Genomic DNA, 22627 nt, shown 5'->3' with positions numbered 1-22627 from the left:
CCCATAGGTGTCAGTTTTTCTACCAGCTCAGATATGTGGCATACGACTGACCTCAGATGTATAGAGTTCCCTTTACTTGTGAGACCCCTGGAGCATGTTCAACAGGGTCAATAGGAAGTTGATTGTAATTTAATTTGCACTTAGCTTCTCAAGGACACGGTTTTGGGTAAAGCGAGGTACATCTGGATTTCTTTTTTTGAATTAAAATGAACAAATATTTGGACATGTTGAGGGAGAATTTTCCAAGACTTGTGCTTGAAGGAAATGGAGACCCCTGAGTTGAGGGGAGAGTTTGTGCAAGTTCTCCTCAGCAGGAATGGAGCCGTGTGAAGCTGGGACCTTTTCTAGGCTATTGGAAGGGAGTCTGTGCTCAGCCCCTCCCACAGATCTGGAAAAAACGATGCTCTCTTTCCTGTGGGTAGTGGCCCCTCAGGGCTGCAGAGGGCATACATACCCATTAGGCTGTTCCTCGTGACCCACACGCTTTTTAGGTCCGCTTCAGTCCTCTGAGAAGCAGACATCAAGATGGGGCTACATGTGCAGGAAATTTATGCAGGGAAACCCATGAAGGCTGTAAAGGTGGAAGCAGGAGTGCCTTCAGGTTCTGGTGCTGGACTGACACCTAAGAAAGGAGAGGGGCAAGGAGGAGGCTGGAACAAGAAGTGGCTTGTGCCACGTCACAGGTCTGAGGAAGTCTGGCCAGACTCCCGGGAGATCCCTGGGCAAGGGTTTTCTATTGAGGACTCCCGTGTCAGGCAGGAATGGGCTGGGACTAGCATCCCTGCCAGGCTTAGTCATTGGCTGGCAGCAGCCTTATGTGAACGGAACCAGAGATCCCGAAGTGTAGCAGCTGGGGCTGTCAGTTAACTCTGTTCCCTGCAAAAGGTTCTCTTGAAGGAGACCTGAGCAGTGTATCTCCATGCCCACCTCACCATCCCTGCAGCCCTCTGGGATCTTTACCTTCCCTCTTTGCCTGGGGCCAGTCCTCAGGTCTGGTGCTTGGTTCTCAAGGCAATTATTTCTCTTTCCCCTTCCCGCTAAACCACAGGGAAGACAACCATCATCAAGCTCTGGGCCTCATCAAGCTCTGCAGTAGGGCCCTGGATCCCAGAGACCTGCCTTACTAGAGTGTCCCCTTGGAGCAGGCAGGTATGGGGGAAGGCTGGGAGGAGCTATGGGCTTTGATTCCCCCACTGATCAGTTGGTTAGTGCAGGCGGTGAAGATGTTAACAACAGCTTCCATAGGAAGGATGCTGTTGCTTCTTTTCCTGGTATGCTCCCTCTGCTCTGAGGTTGATCTGGAAACTACCTCCTCTTTCCCTTGGCCCTTCAAAGAAACATAAGTGTGGTTCCTTGTGGACGTATAGATAAGTGCCTCTTTGTAAACTCTCAGCCAACCTGGGCTGCTTGTGGTGGGGAAAAGGGGGAATACATGGGGGTGGATAGTGGGCAGATGGCCAGGGCCAGTAGAGCCACTTCCTGTCAGGATTCTGGGAGTAAATATTTCCTCTGGAAGGATGACCACAACACTGGCCTTGCTGGTGGTTCCTCCTGGCAAAGTACTAGCTCTGTTTTGGTATTGTGCCTCTGTCTGATACCACTTGTTGAAGTTGATGGTTGAACAAGTGCCTTCTCTTTGTTTCCCCTCCTAGGGTTCCCCTTTGCCTTCCACTAAAATCTCAGGTTCACGAAGACTGGATGCAACATCCTCTTCACTTCCATGTCCTCACCCAGAGCCTAGCACATAGTAGCTCTCAGCAAATATTTGTTGGATGGATGAATGAATAAGCATCCTTTGGGTGCAAGAGCCCTATTCACAGGAACACAGAAGGTGGAAAAGGTAGGCCCTGCCCACAAGACCTCCCAGCCTGATGAGGAGACACAGCCCCTTAGGCCCCAGATGGGGGACTAAGACTTACTCTGTGAAGTAGCTTGCCATGGGGCCCCTGTAAAAGAAAGCTATGAGCAAAAACATAGCTGGCTGCAGCTGGCTGGAGAAAGCCTCCGCATTGAGGAGGACGTTGGAATGATGGAGGTGACAAGAGCCGGCTACACATTTCCTTTCTAGGCTCCCTAGTTATGAGGAACATATGTTCTGAACCAGAACTCAGGACACAAAGCCTGACCAAGGCGCTAGATGTGGGAAAGTGGGGCTGGCCTAGAAAATCTGACAGGATGCTTCCAAGTCTCAGGCTGGAATTGCTCATGGTAAGAAACAGTCCAGATGGAGGCCAGTTTCTCTGCTGAGGTCTGGGCTAAGTTCCCAGATAATAGGTCTTTCTAGTGGGTCGATTTCTTCCTAGAGGTTGGGCTAGTTCAACCCTTTATGCCCAAGGATAAAGACTTGCTGCTCAAACACTTCTTGGGCCTATGAGAGACCAGCAGCCTACTCTCTTCAGTCAGCTCAGCCTGGGCACCCCCACAGGCTCCTCCACCATGGATGGCATCATGCCCCTCCAGGTCCTTTAGTCTTGATTCAACAGGAGAGAACATCTTATCCATTCCTCAATTTCCCGTGGATTCCTAGCTGGAGAGGGCAGTTACCAAGAGGGCAGATTCCAAGGGTCTGTCATTCCTTGGGGGAGACTGTTGTGTGCAGCTTCAAATTGAGTGTGAATGCTCATAACTGAGAGAGAAGGAACTAATAAACCAGTGGCATTCCAAGAAGGTGTCTTTAGGTTGTTCTCCCCACAGTGAGATGGCTGGGTTCAATCAGGGTTTAGGCCATGGTGAAGGCTAGAATGAAAGAAAGTGGTCCATACTAGGATGGAACCCACAGTGTTAGCCTCTACTGGGCTACAACAACCAAAGTTAATCAGCCTAGACATTTAGATATAATCTGTTACTCACAAATGACATACTAAAATTTGTCTTATTAAGTCTTTGAGAAAAAGATCAAAGTTAAAAATTTTAACTCTAGCTATAGGTGTGGCCATATCCATTAATGCAGGAGTTGTGAATGGAGCACAAGATTCAACCATGATTGGCCATTAATTCAGCAATGCCTATTCTTTTAACAACTGAGGCTTAGCAGACAGCAGTGTTTGGAGTGGGTAGTTATTTGCCAGCTGAGGAGCGAATGGATTGGTCCATAGCCCCAAAGAGGGCAGACTGTGAGGTAGAGCGATGGGAGGAAGACAGGGAGGGGGCTCCAGCAGCACAGTATTGGCTTCCTCCTCCTCCTCTTCCTTATTGCTTCACAAACATTATCTTATTTTGTCCTCAGGACAACCTGTGAGGAAAGACTAATATGTCATCTTGATATGCTCTGATTCCCCTCAACTCCTTAGTCCTGATGGGCCTCCTTGGAGTTTCCTTGGGCCCACATGGACAGATGAAGAAACTGAGGCTAAAGGGAGTTAGATTACTGACTTAAAGCTTCAGAACAGAGATAGGAGTTGAACCTAGGTGTCTGACTCCAGAGAGTTTATCAATGCCATGTTTTGCTGACACTAGCTTTTCCTGGGCTTGCTGGGGGGATTTCCTAGGAGACAGGTAGACACCAGAGGTCATGGTGCCTCTGATGCAAAACTATCCCAAGTGTGACTCATCCATAACACCCTTTCTGTCCAGTGCACTGAACTCTCTGATCCTCCTCAATTCCTTGGTCCTGATGGGCCCCTTGGAGTTTCCTTGGGCCCACATGGACAGGAGCTTGCTCCTTGGTCTGTGTGTTGTCTCTATTGACTCATCTTCAAATGGTTAGGCTGGGGCTACCCCCCAATCCCCTGCTGTATCCCACCCCTCTGTTTCCCTTAGCCCTGGTGCTCCCCAAAGCCCTCCTGTCTCCTGCTAAGTGTAGAATTAGGCAGAACACACATGAAGTTAGCTGGTCCTTGTCCAGGCAGAATTTCACATGGTTATTTCCTCACCATATTTCTGCCTCCTGGGCCCCCTGAGATCAATCATCTCAGTCTTGGCTGATTGATTCTGAACAGTTGGTTTTAGCTTATCTGTGGATTTCATTATGTGCTGTTTACAGGCACCTTACAAAGCCTTAAATGAAGACGTTCCTGGAGACTGAACCTGGGTTGGTCTCTCGGGTTGGTCAGAGCGTGGTGCTATTGAAGCCAAGCATGTTGATCCCAGGCCACATGGGGCCCAGTGAGCTGGGCTGGGCTACCAGCCACAGACTGAGGCTGAGCCCGGGCTTCCTTTCAGATTTAACAGGAATCAATCCACAGGTCTACTCTGGGGTCTTAATTGTGGGGTGACAGTGGGCATGGAATGTCATACTTGTAAATGAGCTGAGTTCTCACAACGACTCTGGCTTAGAAGTTTGTCCCAGATGTCTGCTCCTCACTCACCTCCCTGCCATCCTCATCCCAGGCTTTTAACAAACGCCTGGGACTTCTCGTGTTGAAAAAATGGAATAGTGACCATGTGCAGTAGGGTACTTGTATGGACTCCTCTCTCTGCCCCTTTGCTGGCCTCTGGTCTCTGGCTACAGTGTTATGATGTCTTCATGGAGGGACTTGGTCTTTGCCACCAGGCCTCCACTGGGGCTCTCTTCTCTGCTCCTTCCCTCTTTCCCAGTAGAACTGACCCCGGCTGGCCCCAGAAAGAATACCAATGGCCTACCTGTAGCATTTATGGCTGCTCTGGTTGCAAAGGGTCACATTTGCCTCATTTCCAAGATAGCACAGAAAAGTGGGACCAAAACATGGGGACTGTGTTGCTCTCTGTGCCCCAGGACATTGCCCCAGTTCTCTCTGTTCTAGTGGTTAAAATGACTGGCTGACACTGAGCTGTCACATGTTCTCCCCTGGGCCCTATGTGACAATTTACAAGGACTTTAAGGGTGAAGCTTGTAGCTGGAAAACAGTAGAAATCACATTGGGTGGCTGAGGGCTAGGTCCACACTGCTGCCCTCATTAGTCTAGAGTTCTCCCTTAACCAATCAAAGGGCCCCCGAGTTCTGGGATGTTTTATATATGCACAGTAGAACCTCTATAAGTTAATCACCCAAGGGACTGTAACAAACTGGTCAACATAAAGAGGTGGTCAACATAAGAAACTATGTCTACTGTACTGATATATACATATGGTGCATGTTTGGTCTATGAAAATTAAGTTAATTTAAGGGGTGGTCATTGTAGGGAGATGGTCAGCTATGGAGGTTCTACTGTATACACACACACACACACACACGCATGCACACAGGCACATACATATATTGCAGCCTTTGCAAGTATGTAGACTCTGCCTTCTTTTCTATGTATTATTTTTCTCTACCTTGACCCTCTGCTGAGTATAAGGGAGACAGACAGTGGAGGCCAAGGGTCATCCCACCGTGGGCCAATCAGCTTCCTCCTCTGTTCCCCTGTGGTGCAAGACTGCTGCATTGCACAACTCTGGGGGATAAGAGGAAAGCCATGTGCAGCACAGTGGGCATCCCCAGCCCAGGGGGTCTTTGCAGCTGCCACACTAACCCTGCCTGGTCCCACTTCATGAAATGGGGCCCTCTGGTTGTCAAGCAGACCCAAGGTAGGGGTGGCAGCAAAGCACTGGTCTCCATTATAGACCCTTCTCTAATGTTCTATTTGGCCAAACGTCTTCCAGCACCTCTCTCAGCATCCTGTCTATCACAGTAAGCAAAACTCACAAGCTGGTCATGCTTCTAAACTCCCTCCTTACCAAAGGCAACTGACTGTAAAGCAAATTGAATCGAAATCTGATCACATTCTCATTTGATTTAGTTCTGTGTGATTTAACAAACATTCACTGAAGGAGACACTGCTGTGGGCCAGACCTTATGCCAGCAGTAGGCACGAAAATACATCGTGGTTCCTGTCCTCAGGGGGCTTACATTTGAGTTTGAGAGATAGGTACGAGATACAGAGACCATCTCAGTCCTGCATAGTAGGGGCACTAATGGAAGCCCACTGACCGGAGCCCCGAAGCGAAAGAAAGTAACTTTGCTGGAGTGTGTGGAAAGACAGTTCAGGGAAGTTATTATGGTCTGAATATTTGTATCTCTCCAAAATTCATGTGTTGAAGTCCTAACCAGGGTGATGGTATTAGGAGGTGGAGCCTCTAGGGCAGTGGAGCATTCTAGGGCATGAGCCTCTAGGGCATTCTCAACCTTCCTAATGCTGCAATGTATTTTCATTGTTAAAAAAGGGGTCTCGACCTACAGGTTGAGAACTGCTGCTCTAGGGGATGATTAGGTCATGAGGATGGAGCCCTCAAGGTGGTATTAGAGCTCTTATAAGAAGAGATGGAAGAGATTTTTCTCTCTGTGTCTATTTCTCCCACCTCTCTTTCTCTCCTTTGCCGTGTGGAGATATGACAAGAAGATAGCCATCTTTAAACCAGGAAACAGGCCCTCACCAAGAACTGGACCATAATGATGCCTGACCTTGGATTTTCAGCCCCCAGAACTTTTAAAAATAAAATATTTGCTTAAAACCACCCAGTCTATGGCATTCTGTTTAGACTGAACAGGTTAAGACAGAAGGCCTCACAAACTAGGTAATTCCTAGCCAGGGATTTGAAGGGTTAATAGTTTCCTCAGAAGGACTAAATAAGGTCGACAATGCAGGGCAATGAAGCAATGCAAGCAAAAGTGGGAAAGTAAGAGTGGCCAGGTGGGAGCCTAACTCTTTCAGTATAGCTATTTGCCTTTTTCCTCCCAGTGTGTAGCATGGGGCCTGTTCCGCAGCTGCTACCCAGGAGACACTGGGTGAACTAATGCACCTCCTTGCTCCCAGGGGCTCACGTGTATCTGTAGATCTGGCTGTCTTGCTAGATTGCATGATAGTCAAGAGCGGGTCTGTGGGAGAGAAGTGAGTACATCAGATGACACAGAGGGTCAGGCAAAGAACTGGTCTAGAACCCAGGTCTCCTGACTTGCAGTCCAATGCTCTTTTCACTTCTACCTAGGCTCCTCTCAGTCCACATCGATCTCTCCCTCCCTGGAGCCTTTTCAGCACTTACATTCAGAGCCACTTGCTCTCACACTTATTTCCTAGCTCTCTTGTATTACACACGGGTTGTTTCCAATGTGTTCTGCTTGTCTTTCCAATTGGACTATAAGCTTCTTCAAAGCAGAGACTGGGGCTGCTTCTTTTCCATATTCTTTAAATGAGCAATGAGTGCACAAAAAAAAAAAAGAGCAAGAATTAAAAACACATAAAAACCTTGCTTTTCCCTCCTTTTCTAGTAGCCTTGTGGATTCATTTTTTAAGGTGTGGCTTTTTTTGAATTTAGTAAGTCCAACCCTCTCTGAGTACACACCTCTGCAGAAAAATCACTGTGGTAAAGAATCTACACTACTCCTTCCCCCTGGGGGAATTTACTGCCTGGAAAAGAAACAAAAATGACTCAAAATATAGCAGAGGAATAGATCTTTCTTATTTTGTGTATAAGTGTCTTCTTGAAATGTGTGTGGGAGTGGAATCCTATAGTTGATGTGCTGGGAAAAATCACTAGTCAAGGAACTCCTACGGTGACACTTTGAAAACTAAGGATATTGAATCATTTACTTTGTTTATTTCATTTCCCCATGGCATCTTTTTCTTATTGGAGTTGATATCTATTCATTTATCAATTATCCAGGAAAAATCCATTCATCTCAATAAATTCATCCATTGCCGTAAATACTCACACAGAGTAAATATACACTGACTTTTAAAAATGAATACATGTATTTTATTTGCAGTAAATTCTTTTTTAAAGTGAAGAATCATCTCATCCCCTAATGGACCCACTGTGTCATAAGAGGATGAGAAGCTGTGTACAGATGAAAGCAGTTCTCGCTGCTCTCATTTAACAGATTGTTCAGAAGTATAGTTAAGGCTTTCATTTAAATCTCATTGGGACTTACTACGTGGTTTCTCCTATGGAATCAATAGAGCCTAGTGAATCAGATAGACTGCTTGAAACCCATGTCTGCCACTTTCTGTGTGAAACTGGGATAAGGGACACAGCTTTTCTTGCCCTCAGTATTTTTTGGTTCTAAAATGGGGATAACCATAGCCACTTCCTCATAAGATCATTATGTGGTTGAAAGGTGACACTAAATGTCAGGAGTGTAAATAGACTGAACTAGGTGAAGGTAGTGACAGTTAGAGAGGGAAGTATTTCCTTCCAGAGGTAACCCTAAAGCACAAGTTACATTAGTCTAGGGGGCACTTTTTCCTACCATCCACCCACAGTGTAAACTATTTTACTAATGTGAAGGTAGGCTTGAGAGTGGGGACCAAGCTGCATGTGAATTTTAGCAGACTATTGACAGATTCTTCGATGACACCCCTATGGGCAAGGTGTCCACCAGAGCTGGGTGGCAGTCATAATCATAACTATAAGCAAGAGCTTGTTTGGGTAGCTCATGCACTCAAAATAGAACAGTGGAGACACAGATGACATGCAAATCCTAGAAGCTTTCTGTAGCAGATGATGACAGTTTTCCTCCCTCCCCCATCTCCTGGGCCTAGTTGAGGTCACCTACAGCTGCAGGAGAAGGCTGTTTCCAGCCTATCCACTGCTCCCTACCTCCAGAGCCTGCATTTTCTCTGCTGAAGTAGGGGCTTTCTGTAGCACTAGATTCCAGAACCGTGGAGGAGTTGATACCTCCAGGGTAACCTGCAAGTGATGGGGGATGGGAATTGGTGAGCAAATGCCCTAGCCCTCCTGCAGGACAATTCTGAAGAGTGCCCCCATAGTTTCTCAGTATCTCCCAGCAGGATGGAGCCCTAGTTGGTGGGGGACACTGAGAAACTGGGAGGACACTATGGTGACCCACCCTTTAATACATATGGCCACTCACTGGCTTCTCCCCCTTTTCTCACTTTTTCTACTTCCCCCTTCTGTGAGTCTCAGGGTCACCTCCCTAATAAACTACCTGAACCCAAGTCCTTGTCTTTAGGTCTGCTTTGGCAGGGGTGAGGGGTGGGAGTGGGGGGGTGTCCCAAATGAAAACACTTTTTCTTTTTTCTAATTCAGTCAAGATACAGGTGTGGGGAAAGAGGAGCTTGAGAAAATCTCTTTACAAAAGAAATGTAATCACCCCATTGACTTCTGTTTTCAAAGCACTTTCTTTCACCTAGGTCCTTATTATTCAAAGCAGGACAAGCAGCAAGGGCATCACCTGGGAGCTTGTGAGAAACGCAGATCCACCCCAGGCTGGTTGGATCCAAATCTGCATTTTAACAAAATCCCCGGGTGTTTCATGTGTTATAGGTTGAGAAGCTACATGACCTACCCGGCCCTTGCTGAGGCCCTATGAGAAGGTATTGGTATTTGTAGGTATTTGTAGTGTTCCCCCAAATTCATGTCCAGCCAAAACTTCAACATGAACTTATTTAGACATAGGGTCTTTGCAGATGCAATTTGTTAAAGTAAGAGCAGGTCGGGCCCTAAATTCAATGACCAATGTCCTTATAAGACGAAGACAGGACACACACAGAGAAGGCCATGCGACAGAGATTGGAGCTGTGCTGCCAGAAGGGAAAGAACACCGGCCACCAGGAGCTAGAAGAGGCAAAGAAAAATCCTACACTAGAGCCTTTGGAGGGAGTGTGGCCTTGCTGACACCTTGACTGCAGACTTCTAGCCTCCAAAACTGAAGAACACATTTTGGTTGTTTTAAGCCACCCAGTTTGTGGTACTTTGTTATGGCATCCCTAGGAAACGAACATACTATAATTCTCAATTTCACAATGCATAAGTGACAAAGCCAGGACTTGGCCTCGGAACTGTTATTATTGCTGATGAAACACCCGTGAAGGGCCTCAGGGACTCTACAGCAGCATTTCCAGAGCCCCATTCTTAGCCGTGTCCTGCTTCATACTGCTGCCTAGGATTTGGAGGCAGACAAAGGGACACTTTGGTCAGGTGTGTATATGACACGAGGCTGGGCGGGTTGGCTAATATAATGGATGGTTGAACTTGGACTTGAGAAGATTTGGACAGGTTAGAACAATGACCCAACCAAATGATGGAACTGAACAGGGATGAGAGTACAACTCAACACCTAGGTTATAAAGATAGCCACACAGAAACAGGATGGGGCTTGACGGGTGTCTTGATGAGAAAAAAAAAAAAATTGGAGCAGCTGGGTGCGTAGATTTAAGTGATCTCCAGCTCTGCCTGGAGCTGAGAGTGCAATGCAGTTGGTGATAAAGGCACATAACCTTCAGTGACATTAAAAAAGTGGTATGCCTCTAATAATTGGGGACAGCATTCTCAGCTTCTACTTTGTGCTGCTCCTGCCACCACTGGAGAACTTCATCAAGGTAGAGGTACCATTTTTCAAAGAGAACACTGTGAACTAGGGAGTGTTTGGGGGGATGACCAGAATGGTGAGGACCCAGAAATCAAACAATGATAACAGCTATCATTTTATTGAGTGCTTCCTGTGTGCCAGCGACTGGGCTAAAGCGAAGTAAGACAGACACTATCCTTGCCCTTGTAAGGAAGCTTATAAGTCTGTTTATAAAAGGCAGACAATAACCCCCCAAACAGATAAATTGTATTTATTTAAAAACCTACCAGTGCTGCACAGGGGTACAGGGTGCTATTACCGAGAGAACCTGACTCAGATTAGAGATTAAGGCAGGCTTCCTTGAGGAAGCAGTGTATTCATCTTGGAGCTAATTTATGAAGGCTGACCAAGTCTTACTTAGGGGACCATGGCACCTTTTAAACAAAGGGACTAGCTGATTCAAAGGCCCCAGTGCACTTCTGAGGAACGGGGAGAAGAGTTGTATTAAGGGATGTGACTTGGTTACACTAGGGTCCTGGAAACATGGCTTAGGCTGTGTTGTGAGGGGTGGATTGGGGAGTAGCAAGAGTGGATGCGGGGAGATCAGACAGGAGGGGGTGCAGCAGTCCTGCATTAGTTTCTTATTGTTGCTGCAACAGATGACCACGTATCTGTGGCTTAGAACAACATAAATGTATTTTCTTACAGATCTGGAGGTCAGAAATCTAAAATGGGTCTCACTAGGCTAAAATCAAGGCGTCAGCAGGGCTGTGTTCCTTTCTGGAGGCACTAGGGGAGAATCTGTTTCCTTGTGTTTTCCAGCTTCTAGAAGCTGCCCACATTCCTTGGCTCATGATGCCTTTGCATCTTCAAAGCCAGCAATGGCCAGTGCAAACATTCTCAGGTTGCATCACTCTGAATCTCACTCTCCTGCCTCTCTGTCTTTCACTTATAAGGACCCTCATGATTATATTGGGCCCATTTGGATAGTCCTGGATCATTCCTTAATCTCCCTATTTTAAAGTCAGGTGATAAGTAGCCTTAATTCCTGTTTGTCACACGACGTAACATATTTTCAGGTTCTGAGGATTAGGATGTGTGCATCTATGGGAGCCTATTATTCTGCCTACCACACATCCTGGTTTACATACATTACCTTTGATCCCTATGCTCTCTCCCTAGGAGGTTGGTACTATTATTCCCTCTTTCCAGATAGGACACTGAGGCTCACAGAGGTGATCTGCTTAAGATCACACAGCGGGAAGTGACAGAGTACAGAGTCAGACTCCAGGCTGCCTGACTCTAGATGTTGTGGTCTTAACCACTACCCAATCTTGCAACTTCATGTCTTACAAGGACAATGGAAAAGGCCAGGGGATGTTTGGCCTGGGGAGCCAAGCTGACTTCTAGTGCAAAAGGGGGCTGGTGTCACCATCACACAGGGCTAAGTTCTGTGTGGCTCCAGAAGGGAGAACCAAATCAAAACTTGCAAGAAGGTAAATTCAGAGTTTTCATGACTCAGTATTAGAGTCAGAAGGGATCTCAGAGGTCATCTTTTTTCCTAAGAAAACTGCAGCCCAGAGAGAGAAAGTAATCCACCCAAGACTACACAGGTCATTAGTAGCCTAATAAAGAACTTTCTATTACAGTTCTCCCCATGATAGAATGGGCTGGGGTATTAAGTGAGGGGCTTCTTGTCACTGGAGAGGATTGAGCATCTAATGGGGACTCTGCACTGGGTACAGGTCTTTCTAGCCACTGTGGTGTGTTTCATGTAATTTTAAATTTTATTTTTATTTATTTTTTGAGACAGAGTCTCACTTTCACCCTTGGTAGAGTGCCGTGGCCTCATAACTCACAGCAACCTCAAACTCTTGGGCTCAAGTGATCCTCTTGCCTCAGCCTCCCAAGTACCTGGGACTACAGGTGCCCACCACAATACCCAGTTATTTTTAGAGATGAGGTCTTGCTCTTGCTCAGGCTAGTGTCGAACTCCTGAGCTTGAGCAATCCACCTCCTTTGGCCTCCCAGAATGCTGAGATTATAGGCATGAGCCACGGCCCCCAGCCCACATGTAATTTTTAATTAACAACAAAGCTAAAAATTTTGCGAATGATTCTCTTGTCTTAATAAATCAGAGCAGTTCTTCCTACAGTAGGATCGCTCTCATTTGTCCTCTGGTCTGAGTTTTTATTTTTTAAGGCAGATCTATGAAGGCATAATTTACATACTAAAATTGACCCTTTCATGTGTACACATTCAATAAGTTTTAACAAATGTATAGAGTCCTATAACCACCACCACGTCCAAGATACAAAACATTTCCATTAATCATAAAAGTTCAAAAAAAGTTTTCTGCATCCCTTCTTTTATAAAATTCTTTTCTTTTTTTTTTGTAGAGGCAGAGTCTCACTGTACCACCCTCGGGTAGAGTGCCATGACGTCTCATGGTTCACAGCAACCTCTAACTCTTGGGCTTACATGATTCTCTTGCCTCAGCCTCCCAAGCAGCTGGGACTACAGGTGCCCGCCACAACACCCGGCTAATATATAAACTTATTTTCATATAACTATAGACTCAAAAGAAATTCCAAAAATATTATAGAGAGGTCTCAGTACCCTTCATGCAGCTTTCCCCACAGATAACATCTTACGTAACTACGGGAAAATATCAAAAGCAGGGACATGAGATTGGAACAATACCAGGACTCCAGACCGATCGAAATTTTGCACATTTATCCACGCATTCATTTATGTGTGCATGCTTTTGCGCACAGTTCCATGCAATTTCATCACATGTATACTTTTGCATAACCACCACTGTCTAGAAACTCCCTACCACTACTCTTTCCTTCTTGCGCTCACCTCCTCCCTCCAGCCATCCCTAACCTTTGGCAACCCCCAATCTCTTTCTGTGCCCCTTTTCACATGCTTTATTGAGGAGTGCACTTTTAATTAGAAAATAAATTGATGAATAAATTCACACTGGAGGAAAATTTTAAACTATTCTTTGAGATAACTCCTTGAGACTCCTATCTCATTCCAGTTCTTTTACTGAAGGTAATCACTGTTAGGGTTTGGGGTATACTAACCTTTGCCTTTACAGTTGCATACAGTATATGCATTACATGCATATGTATGATACTTACAGAAATATATAGTTGTGTATATGTTTTTAACATATATGGTATCATAAATGTTACATATTTTCCTGCAGCTTGGTTTTCTTTCACTTACCAATATGCCTTTGATCACAAAAATTTGCTAAGTGGGTGAGGTAATAGACATGTTTATTACCTTGATTTAATAATTACATAATATATACATTCAGTGGTTCCACAGTATCCATGGGGGACTGGTTCCAGAACCACCTTTAGGTACCAAAATCTAAGGATGCTCATATCTCTTATTCAAAAAATGATGTAGTATTCACATATGACCTATGTACATCCTCCTGCATACTTGAAATTATCTCTAGATTACTTATAATACCTAATACAGGCTCGGCGCCTGTGGCTCAAGCAGCTAAGGCACCAGCCACATGCACCTGAGCTGGCGGGTTCAAATCCAGCCTGGACTCGCCAAACAACAATGACAGCTGCAACCAAAAAATAGCTGGGCATTGTGGTGGGCTCCTGTAGTCCCAGCTACTTGGGAGGCCAAGGCAGGAGAATCGCTTGAGCCCAGGAGTTGGAGGTTGCTGTGAGCTGTGATGCCACAGCACTCTACCCAGGGTGACAGCTTGAGGCTCTGTCTCAAAAAAATATATATATATACCTAATACAATGTAAATGCTGTGTAAATAGTTGTTTTACTGTATTGTTTAGGGAATAATGACAAGAAAAAAACATCTGTATGTGTTCATTACAGACATAACCATTCACTGTTTTCTCAAATATTTTTCACCCTAGGTTGCTTGAATTCACAGACACAGAACTCACAGATAAGGAGGCCTGACAGCATCAAGATACCACATTGTACTCCATAAATATTCGGTTATTAAGTATTAAATGTCCGATTTCCTTATGCACTAAGTTTGACAGTGGATATCTCTGACTTTTCACTTTGACACTTTTCATTTTTGTGTGTGTGTGTGTGTGTGTGAAAGTACATTCTCATTCTTTCAAATACACATTTTGGCTTGCAATTATCTTCCAAAATTTTTAGAACAATTTGTGAGAAACCATGGATAAGTTAATATGAGTTACACTGTGGAACCAATGCAGCACAGACAGCTAAAAACATCAACAAAATGTTTGGGAAGGATGTGGCTAGTGAATGTACAGTATGTTAATGGTTTGAGAAGTTAAATTCTAGTCATTTTAATCTTGAAAATGAGCCACATGGGTGACCTGAGCCCAAGGTGGCTAATGATGAACTGAAAGCTGCAATGGAAGAGAATCTATCTTAACCTACATGTGAATTAGCAGCATAGTTTGAAGTTACTATTCCAACAGTCTTGGACCATTTGAAACAAATTCACAAGATAAAGAAGCTGGATAGATGGGTTCTGCATGAATTAAACAAGCATCAGAAGAGACAGCATCTGGAAGCTTGCCTTTCTTTTCTCAAGACATAAAGGCAAGCCTTTTCTACCCCTTATTGTTAAGTTTGATGAGAAATGGATTCTTGAGAATTGCAAGTGTTCAGCACAATGATTGGATAAAGATGAAATGCTGAAACAATCCAAAACTGAATATTTATCAAAAAAAGCTAATGGTGTCTGTTTGGTGGTCTAGCTCTGGTATTATCCACTATGGCTTTGTGAAACCTAGTCAATCACAGTGGATGTCTACTGCAACCAAATGGATGACATGGTGAGGATGTTTGTGATTAAGCAACTGAGATTGGTCAATAGATACAGGTCAGTCCTCTTGCAAGACAACATGTTGACCACATGTCACGCAAACAATGCTGCTCAAACTACAGAAGCTGCGCTTGGAAACTCTCTGTCATCCAACATGTTCACTAGATCTTGCACCAACTGACTACCACTTCTTTCAGGCTTTGTACCATTTCTTGCAAGGAAAAATATTTAATTCTCAACAAGCTATGGAAATGCCTTTTGTAATTTCATTGCCACTCACTCTCTAGGCTTCTTCTTTGCTGGCATAACAAGCTACCATTAAGATGGCAAAACTGTATTGATAGTTTAGGCACATTAATTAATTGTCTTGTTTCTTGTTTGAGATATAATTAACTAAAATTTTGATTCAAAATCAGACATTTCGGCTTGGCACCTGTAGCTCAGTAACTAGAGCACTGGCCACATACACCAGGGCTGGTGGGTTCAAACATGGCCTGGGCCTGCCAAACAACAATAACAATAACAACAACAACAACAACAACAACAAAATAGCTGGGCGTTGTGGTGGGTGCCTATAGTCCCAGCTACTTGGGAGGCTGAGGCAAGAGAATCTCTTAAGAAGAGTTTGAAGTTGCTGTGAGCTGTGACATCACAGCACTCTACTGAGGGTGACAAAGTGAGACTGTCTCAAAACAAAAAAAAAAAACAGACATTTAATATTTAATGACCTAATGTATACAACTATTACTTGTTAATTAAAAATAAAATGAAAGGATGACTTGGATAACTTTCTATATCCACACATTTATGTCAAATACATTTAAAAAAATTCCTGCATAGCTTTCTGTAATATGGCTATTCCATAATTTATTTAATCACTCCCCTGGTGGGGGACATTTAGATTGTTTTGAGTTTTTCCTTGTTACAAACAATGTATAATGGCCAGCCTTTGTGCATTTATGCAAGATTTCTTAGAAGTCAAGAAAAGTGATATGCTTTTTAGAATGAGAGGAAGAGGAATGAAGGTCTAGGTGAGAGAGAATTGTCTCAAATTCTGGCGTGGCAGTGAGTCCCCATGTGAATGCCATCTAGGACATATTCATGCTGGAGGATGACATCTCCATTGAGACGTAGGATTCCCCCCCCCATATCCTTTGGGGGTTTTGGCAGTGTCTTCGCACTCTGAGGGTTTGGGATTCTCCTATCTAGCCAAGGTCACTTCACACAACCAGATTTGCTTCTCTGATCTGCTAAGTCCCAGGCCCAAGCTTTGCCTCAGTTGCTTAGGTTCCAAGAAATGTAAATGCCTAAGGGAATCCCCTTTGCTTTGGGCAAGCCATGCATAGTTTCGATGATGGCTGATGGCTGTTCTGATTTAATGCTTCCCAACCCTTGAGAGATCACATGCCACTCTTATACAACAGATATGACAGGGCCAAGAAATAATCAAGCTCCTCTCCAGCCGCAGGAATAGTAATAAGTCTATTTTCTTCTAAGGAAACTAAGGCCCAGAGAAGGGAAGTAATTCACCCAAGGCCACACACAGCTAATTCATAGCCTAATAAAGAACTTTCCAACTAAGTGGTGTTGTAGCAGGGAAGGGTTACCTGTGAACCTAACCATTTGTTCAGCCTCAGCTCCTGCCTGGGGTGAGCCCTTCATCTACCCGGAAATGGTCTCATTGTCAAGGCCTGTCTGCCTGAATCCTACCATATGTATATAAGGAAAGGCTTTTGGCCAATCCTAGTTCCATAATCATGCACCCGCCAGCTCACCCAGTACCTTGGAGCCTACTTGTAGAGGAAGGAAATGGCAGTTGAGAGAAGAAACAAATACAGTGCAAGAATTATTAACACTTTAAAAGGACTTTCTGTTCTCAGGGAGTTCTTCCCATATCTCTTCTAATCCAGTTAGCACAGAGGTAGGAAGGGCAAGCTCTAGGTTTTATACTGGAGAGGTAGGGAAACTGAGGCCCAATAAGTGATGATTTTGCCTTGGATCTTGCATGCATCAAATTAGCCAAAGGGAAGAAGTGGGAGATTGGGTAAGTCAGAGAGTTGGTTCAGGGGCCCTGACTTCCTGTTTATCAGCCAAAGGCCCTTGCCAACACATTTTACTTCCATCTTTCATCTGACTGCCAGAGCCTTGTGTTCAGAGCCCTGTCTGCTCAAGTGCCCACCTTGGAAGAGACACTACACTACAAACCCCGCTCTGTCCTGCCCTTTATGGCCAGAAGCCACATCACCCTGAGATTCTGTGACCCTGGTAGAATAAGGAGGGCATTTAAGCCTACATGATCCAGATGACTCACCTGGCCAGGTGTTAAGACTGGCCTTGACCAAGTGTGGAACACCTCTTTGACTCATTGCATGTGCAAGTGTCTGCATACTTTGAATGAGGGACAACTGTTACTTCTGGTGTTCATGAGATCCTTTAGGTAAACTTTAAGAAAAAGGTAGCATTCCAACTGGGGCCTGAAGGCACTGGAGAAGAGAGAAGGGCACCCAGAGTAGGGGGAAGGATGGCAGCCAAACTACTAAAGCAAGAAAGCAGGCTTGTCTGAAGGTTCATGCGAGGGAACAGCGAGAAATAATATTGCTGCGGTAGGGAATATTTTCCCATGATGACTGTGAAAATATCTCCTGTCCCATATGCCCCTATTACAATATGACATTGACACTCCTTCATTGAGATATAGGGCCTCTGTTTTCTCCCCTAAAGCTGGGAAGGTTTATGACTATGGCAAAAGTGAAGCTATGTGACTTTTCAGGTGAGGTCAAAAAGAAGATACAATTTCCACCTGCTTGCTGGAATACTCACACTTGAAACCATGGGCCACCCTGTGGTTACTTTGCCACCATGTTGTGAGGAAGCCCAAACTAACTCACATGAAGACCTCTGAGACACATGATGAGAGAAGTACCTGGCCTGTCCCCAGCTGCTCCAACCCCATTTTCCTCATCCCATACTGTTTCATCTCCAGTTACTAACTACAACCTTACAAGGAACCCTGAGCTAGAACCAACCAGCTGAGCCCTTCCCAAATTCTTGACCTGTAGAAACCATGAAAGGTAATACGATTGCTTGCTGATGTCTTAAGCCACTAAGGTTTGGGATGATTTGTACATCAAAATAAATGAATGAGCTTGGTAAAAGCAAAATGGTATTGTGGAAAGAACACTGATTTGGAAGTCAAAGAACTGGGTTTTTGACCTAGCCCTCCCAGCAACTTGCCATATGAACTTGGGCAGGACAATTCTCTTTGGGCTTCAATTGCACTATTTGTAAAAATAAGAGGATTAGATAATTTAGAAAGCCTTTCTAGTTGTAAAAATTCTTTTGTAGTGTTATGTCTCAGAGGAATTTGAAGTTCATCAATGAGCAGAAGATGATGTGCTGAAAGAGTTCTAGAGATAAGAACATATAGATGAAGATAGAGTTGGCAAATCCTCTTTCCCCTTTCTCAGCCGAGTGGAAAATAAGCACCAAGGAGCTGAACAACCCCCAAGGAGATACAAATGAGAGGGAAGGGTTGGGACTGTCAGAGGCAGACAGTCTGCTTACCACATTCAGAGCCAAAACCAGCAAAAGTACCAAAGAGGCCCCTCCTGTTTGGAGAAAGGGCTCTACTTACCCTTTCTCACCTCACACCCATTTATCTTCTCCCACCTCAAGAACAATCTCCTTATGCAATCTCTCTGTTTTGTCTTTCCAGTGGGATGCTTTATGCTTTCTCACGTCAGGAACAAACCCATAAATCCCACTATTGTGCTCAAATGTAGCTAAGATTAGACTCTAGCTTATGCCCATTGCTTACATGTCAGGGGCCCTCAGATCAGTAATCATAACATCCCCATTGCAAAGGAACCTCCAGGCTGCCATTGTTTTAAGGGAGAGGTAGCCCCAGCTCTTGGCTTGGGATGGTCTCTTAGGAAAACAATGGGTAGGCTGGTGCCAGTGGGGATGAAGTAGATTTGCTTCTTAGCAACAAAGGGAGCATTTGAATGGAAAAAAGCCAGGGTCCCTCTGGGACTGGCTCAATTGGTTATTTCTCTCTGCTCCTAGATAACTTGGGCAGCTCAGGGATTGGATTCCCTCTGCCTACAGCTTGTGGCTAACACTTCCCCCGTGTGAAGGGAGGCTGAGTTTCTGGAGGAGTTGGCCTTTTCCACACCAATCCTGGCAAAGGCTCACAAGCTATTCAGAGAGTTGCAAAACCTGAGAGGCCACAGCTGGGGAGGAGTAGGAAGGAGACTGCTGGGAGAGAAGAGCAGCTTGAAACTGGCTGTGCTGCCTGGCAGGGCTGAATGCTGTCTTCCCTGGAGGGAGGTCAAGGGCACAGCTGAGGCCTATTTGCAGCCCCCTCCTTCCTACATCCCAGTGATAATAGCTCCTAACATTTATTGAGCCCTTAGTATGAGCCAAGCACTGCTCTCAGCCTTTTTCATAGATTATCTCATTTAATCCTTCACAATAGCCCTATGAGGTAGGTCTATTATTATTCCTATTTTAGAGATTAAATAACACTAATGTTAAAGCTCCCTGAGGCACATAGAGGTTAAGTGAGCTAGTAAGCTGTGAGCCAGAATTATGAATGCACAGTTTGGTTAAGAGGCCAAAACCTAACCACTAGCCAGCACTGCCTCTCACATGTAGCCCGGCTACATATGTTTTCTCATGCTCTGGGGCTTGCTTCTGCAGTGGTTCTCCAAGTCTTGCTTTCATAGGGCCTACCTCATGCTTTGAATATTATATTATAATGGCCACCAATTTACTGAGTCCTTTCCATTCACCAGGGATTGTGTGCTAAGCATTTTACGTGGTTTATATGGTTTATTTAGTCTAAACCTCACAATGGCCCTATGGAACAGGTATTGCCACTACTCAAATTTTTTTTTTTTTATTGTTGGGGATTCATTGAGGGTACAATAAGCCAGGTTACACTGATTGCAATTGTTAGGTAAAGTCCCTCTTGCAATCATGTCTTGCCCCAATAAAGTGTGACACACACCAAGGCCCCACCCCCCTCCCTCCGTCCCTCTTTCTGCTTCTCCCCCATAACCTTAATTGTCATTAATTGTCCTCATATCAAAATTGAGTACATAGGATTCATGCTTCTCCATTCTTGTGATGCTTTACTAAGAATAATGTCTTCCACTTCCATCCAGGTTAATACGAAGGATGTAAAGTCTCCATTTTTTTTAATGGCTGAATAGTATTCCATGGTGTACATATACCACAGCTTGTTAATCCATTCCTGGGTTGGTGGGCATTTAGGCTGTTTCCACATTTTGGATTTTACAGGCAAGGAAACTAGAGATCTGGGAGATTTAATAATTTAAACCTAAGTCTATCCGATTCTGAAGCTCCAACCAAACAATATTTTATAAACTGTCTGCTTTATGCCAGGCACTGTGCTCAGCACAGGTAAGTAAAGGCAAGGACAATATTTCCAACTCTATCTCTTCAGATTAGACTACTCTCTAGAACTGCAGACTCATAAATCCAAATGCCTATTACTGCCATGTTCAAAACAACTCAATATTTCCTTCAAATTCACTACACTAATGCCTTCCTCAGTTATGTAATTGGCAACCCCATTTGCTATGGCCTGAATATTGGTGTCCCCTCCCCAAATCATATGTTGAAATCTAATTCCCAAGGCACTAGTGTTAAGAGGTGGGGCCCGTAGGAGGTGATTGAGTCAGTAGGGCGGAGCCTTTGTCAATAGGATTAGTGCCCTTAAAAAAGAGGCCTGGGGGAGCGTGTTTGCCCCTTCAGCTGCATGTGGATGCATTGAGAAGGCATCAACTATAAAGCAGAGGGTGAGCCCTCATCAGACACTGACTCTGCTGGTCCCTTGATCTTGGATTCAGATTTTAGAACTATAAGAAATAAATTGCTATTGTTTATGAGTCACTCCGTCTAGGGTTTTTTGTTATAGTAGCCCGAGTTGCTGCTAAGACACCATCCATGAAGTTGCTCAAGCCACCACATAGAGGCCATCCTTGATTCTTCTCTTTCCTTCATCTTCTACATCTAATCTATATCTAATCAGCCTGTTTGGTTGACTTTATCTCCAAACATATCTTACATCTTTTCATTTTTCTCCACACTCCCCACCAATCCATTCTACATAGGAAATCAGCATGATTTAAAAAAAATCAATTAGATCACTTCCTTCTTGTGCTTGAAATATTCCAATAGCTTCTCATGTGCTCATGTCCTATAAGGCGCTGGCTGATCTGGCCCCTGTGTTTCCACCTCAACCTACTGCTGCCTTCCTTTCTCTTCCTACGTGTCTCCCACCCCTTTCTGCCTTCTGTTCCTTTAACAGGCCAAGCTTGTGCCCACCTTTGAGACTTTGGTCACGTATCTTCCTCTGCCTGGAAAGTGCTCCCTGTGGATGGCTCCTTCATCTGATCTGGATCTCTAAGGCCTCCTTAGAGAGGCCTTCCCTACCCAAGCGATATAAAGTAGCCACTCTCTTTTCTCTGCATGACTATTATTACCAAAGAATATTTTCTTTTTTATTTTTATACCTACTTGTCTTCCCTGTCTACTACAATAAAAGCTCCAGGAGAGCAAGGAGCCTACTTCTCTCATCCATCATTTCATTCTCAGTATCTAACGTAGTACCTGGCACAAAGCAGGTGCTCAGCAAGTAAAAGGTTCACAGTGTAGTTGCAAAGGTTGGTGGATATAGCAAGGATGGTAGACAGAGAGTGCTATATGGTCCTTGGGAAATGACAAAGGAAAACAGACTGGAAGTAGCAGAAGGGAGTAAAGAATATGCTGACCCCCTCTTGAGCCTGGGGCCTCCAGAGAGGCCTCTGATCATGTTTCAGCTCCACCACTCACTAATGAAGTCACTCCACTTTGTGAATTGTAGTTCCCTCATTTGAAAATGGGAATAATATACTATCACCTAGTAGGGCGATTTTGGGGACTCTGCTCAATCTCTCCAATAGCTTTTAACCTCCCCCTGGGTAAAAACCAAAGTCATTACAATGTCCTCCAAGGCCCTGCATGATCTTGCACCCCCTCCTACCACTTCCTCTCTTCCCTCTTCATCTGCCAATCTTCCTCTCACTTGCTCTTCTCAAGCCCTCCTGGCCTCCTCCACATTCCTCAAACAGCTAAGCACATTCCGGCCTCAGGGTCTGTGCCTAGCTATTCTCTCTGCCGGCAATGCTCGTCCTCCAAATATGTGCAAAGCCTTAGTGTCTCACTTCCTTCAGGTCCAGTCTCAAATCTCCACTTTCTCAGGGAGACCTCTCTTACATTGCATCCATCTTTCTGGGCATTCCCTGTTCCCCTTCCCTGCTTTGCTTTTTTTCCTTAGCACTTATTCCAGCTTGGCATGCTATGTCAATTATTTATCTTGTATATCAGTTTTCTTCCCTACTAAAGTGTAAGCTCCTCAATAGCTGGGAGTTTATCTGACTTATTCACTGCTCTACCCACAGGTCTTAGAACAGTGCCTGGCACATAGTAGACACTCAGTAAATCTTTGTTGAATGGATGAATGAATGCATTTCTAGCATGTAGAAAGTGTTTAGCAAATGGGAGTTATTACTGAGAACTATCTTATGCCCCACTTACTAAGCCTA

At 44.7% G+C, this 22627-nt stretch overlaps 1 protein-coding gene across 5 annotated transcripts in view; it reads left to right on the top strand.

Annotated features, from left to right (window-relative positions):
• APLN (apelin) overlaps positions 1-22627 on the top strand; it is a 110384-nt gene that overhangs the window by 47200 nt on the left and 40557 nt on the right. The window contains exons 4-6 of one of the 5 annotated variants that reach the window (XR_008377552.1): positions 1049-1149; positions 1653-9837; positions 14119-15792. The exons of 2 other annotated variants lie outside the window; for them this stretch is intronic. The gene's annotated coding sequence lies outside the window, so the exon portion shown is untranslated. Of the gene's footprint in view, positions 1-1048; positions 9838-14118; positions 15793-22627 lie in introns of those variants that run through there. 2 more of the 5 variants (XR_008377551.1, XR_008377549.1) reach the window with 2 other exon arrangements.

The sequence above is a fragment of the Nycticebus coucang genome, chromosome X (genome assembly GCF_027406575.1).
Source record: "Nycticebus coucang isolate mNycCou1 chromosome X, mNycCou1.pri, whole genome shotgun sequence".
Classification (NCBI taxonomy): domain Eukaryota; kingdom Metazoa; phylum Chordata; class Mammalia; order Primates; family Lorisidae; genus Nycticebus; species Nycticebus coucang.
The sequence above is the reverse complement of the archived record's forward strand: the minus strand, read 5'-3'. Positions and strand labels throughout refer to the sequence as shown.